The following is a 3,464-nucleotide window of genomic DNA, read 5'->3' as shown; positions in this document are numbered from 1 at the left end:
AAAGGAAATGAAATCAGTGTGTTGAAGAAACATTTGCATTCCCGTGTTTATTGCAGCACCATTCACAATAGTTATGACAATAGTTATGAAGTCAATCAGGAAGTCATTTTTGGAAGGCTATGTCTCCAAATGAAGGTATTTATCCTCTGGATACCCAAATCTCCCAAACAGAATCTTGGGTAAGGAGACAAATGGTTTGGGGTAGGTCAGTGACAGTATATACCATTGCTTCCATTGCTTGGATTCCCCAGCCAAGTGGATCTTGGCTTCAGGAGAAACAGCAGCACTGGCCAGAAAATACGCAGTGTCCCTATAAGGTATCTCTCCAGCTGGCACAGGAACCGGCTGCCAATAGACCATTCCTCTGTTCTCCTGAGCCACCTGGTTTTGGAGATGGGACACCATGACAAGATCAATGAGTCCCATGGGCATTAGCCTCTTGGCTTACTTTGTCTCTGCAAAATGCTTCTTCATCAGAAGTAATATTGTGTAGGAGACTATGACAGGCTACAAGGCATCTAGCACGACTACAGAGAGAGTGCTGGCAGCAGCATGACAACGGCCAAGGAAACCAAATCCAAATCCGGAAAAGTGCCCGTTCCAAAGGGAACAAATCGCTGCTCCCTCCCTGATGGAAGAGGTCCAATGTAATCAACCTGCCACCTGGTAGCTGCCTCCTCCCCCAGCTTCCTCATTCCACTCAGTGGCACAGTCAGTCATGCAGCTGAGCAGGCCAAAATCCCAGGAGTTTGCTGTCGTTTGTCCTTTTCCCTCACACTCAATATCCAATCTGCCAGGGGGTCCTATTATCTCTACTTTTAAAACAGACCCCAAATCTGATCTCTTCTCAACCACCTCCACCTCTATCACCCTAATCCAAGCCACTGTCATCTCACCCAGAGCACTGCAATAGCCTTCTAGCTGGTCAGGCTGCTTCTACTCTACACACCAGCCAGAGGGGTGTTTTAAAATTTTAAAAATTGTGATAAAATATATATATAACATAAAATTTACCATCTAAACCATTTTTAAGTAGGCAGTTCAGTAAAGTACATTCACATTATTGTGCAACCAATCTTCAAAACCCTCTTATGTTGTAAAACTGAGACTCTATACTTATTAAACACTAACTCCCCATTCCTCCTCCCCTAGTCCCTGGCAACCATCATTCTACCTTCTGGTCTATGAATTCGACTACTCCAGGTAGCTCACATGAATAAGAGGAATCATACAATATTTGTCTTTTTGTGACTTGTCTATTTCACTTAGCATAATGCCCTCAAGACCTATCTCTGTTATAGCATATGTCAGAATTTCCCTCCTTTCGAAGGTGGAATAATATTCCATTGTATGTAGGTACCATATTCTGTTTATCCAGAGTGAATTTTAAAGACATGTATTACGCTCAGTTTACTCCTCAAATACATGACATAGGAAAGAAGCAAATGGATAAACTGTAATGTGATTATACAGTGATTTGAACAAACCAACTGGAAAAAGATGTTTTTGAGACAATGGGGCAATTTGAACCAGAATTGGAGATTTGTTAAGGGACTATTTTAAGAAATAGTCATTTTTTGCTTTTGTGATAAGGCTATTGTGGCTAGGTTTTTTAAAAAAACTTTTTATCTTCTAGGGATACCTACTGAAGTAGTAATGAGTAAGTCACTACCTGGAATTTAAGTACTCTAGAAAAACTATGTGTGTGTAGGGAGAAATCAGGCGAAATAAGATGGGCAAAATGGTAATCATTGTTGAAGCTGACATGCATAAATGAGGGTTTATTATATTTTCCTCTCTACTTTTGTATATATTTAAAGATGTCTGTTAAAAATTCTTAAAGATGAGTACCAGACCTATTACATTACTCTTCTAAAAATTTTCCAATAACTTTTTACTACTCATAGAATAAAATACACTGGTATAATATTATAGTATTATTGTAGCGTGATAGTATGATATTCTGGCACAGAATTGTGAGGATTACATGAATTAATACATGTAAAGCATTGAGAGGAGTGCCTGGTGCATCTTAAGTGCTATACAACTGTTTGATATTAGTACTAGTTTAACTTATCAACAATAAAAATGGGAATTCACTATGCTTAAGCTTAAAAAAAACACTTTTTGAAGACTTTAAAATAGGATTTTTATAAGTCATGTTCATAGAAAGATAAAAATTATGAATAGTAAATAAAATTAGAAAAATCAGTGGAGGAAGATAGCCTTTTAAAATGGCACTAGAGTAGTTGGACACCCCGAAGCAAAAAATATGACCTGTGACCTAGTTTACATCACATACAAAATTCAACTCAAAATAGATCATGCACGTAAATGAAAATGTAAGAGTGTAAACGCTTTAGAGAAAAATGTAAGAAAAAATCTTCATGATCTAGGGATAAGCAAATCGTTCTTAAGTCTTGCCACCAGAAGCAAGATTCAAAAAGGGAAATGTTGATAAATTAGACTTCATCAAAATATTTACATTTTTACTTTGTAAAATACTGCCATGTACCACACAAAGACATTCCAGTCAATGATAGACTACATATACTATAGTGGTGCCATAAAATTATAATACCATATTTTTTCTGTTCCTTTTCTATGTTTAGACATGTTTATTAGATACACAAATTTCACTGTGTTACAACTGCCTACACTATTTAGTACACTAACGTGCTATACAGTGTTGTATTCTAGGAACGGTAGGCTATACCATGTAGCCCAGGAGTGTCATAGACTATGTCATCTAGATTTGTGTAAGTATACTCTCTGATGTTTGCACAATGAGGAAATCACCCAACAATGCATCTCTCAGAACATATCCCCATCATTAAGTGACGCATGAGTGTGCCCAGTTAAAAGGAAGAAAAGAAAGCCACACACTGGAGAAAATATTTGCAAATCACATATCCAGCAAAGGACTAGTATGTAGAATATATAAAGAACTCTCAAAACTCAACAGTAAAATAGCAAACAATCCAATTAAAATAAAAGACATGACACACACATATACGTACATATATACACACACATATATACATATGTATTGATGGCAAACAAGCACATGAAAAGCTGTTCAACATCATTAGACATTGGAGAAATGCAAATTAAAATCACAATGAGATTTTGGCAGGGTGTAATGGCTCACAACTGTAATCCCAGAACTTTGGGAGGCCGAGGTGGGCAGATCATTTGAGGTCAGGAGTTCCAGATCAGCTTGGCCAACATGGTGAAACCCCCTCTCTACCAAAAACTACAAAAATTAGCCGGACATGGTGGAGCATGCCTGTAATTCCAGCTACTCAGGAGGCTGAGGTGGGAGGATTGCTTGAGCCTGGTGGGCAGAGGTTGCAGTGAGCTGAAATTCCACCACTGCACTCCAGCCTGGGTGACAGAGTGAAACCCTGTCTAAAAAACAAAAAACAAAAACAAACGAACCAAAAAAAAAAAAAAAAAATTCC

The sequence above is a fragment of the Mandrillus leucophaeus genome, unplaced genomic scaffold (genome assembly GCF_000951045.1).
Source record: "Mandrillus leucophaeus isolate KB7577 unplaced genomic scaffold, Mleu.le_1.0 Scaffold569, whole genome shotgun sequence".
NCBI lineage: Eukaryota > Metazoa > Chordata > Mammalia > Primates > Cercopithecidae > Mandrillus > Mandrillus leucophaeus.
The sequence above is the reverse complement of the archived record's forward strand: the minus strand, read 5'-3'. Positions refer to the sequence as shown.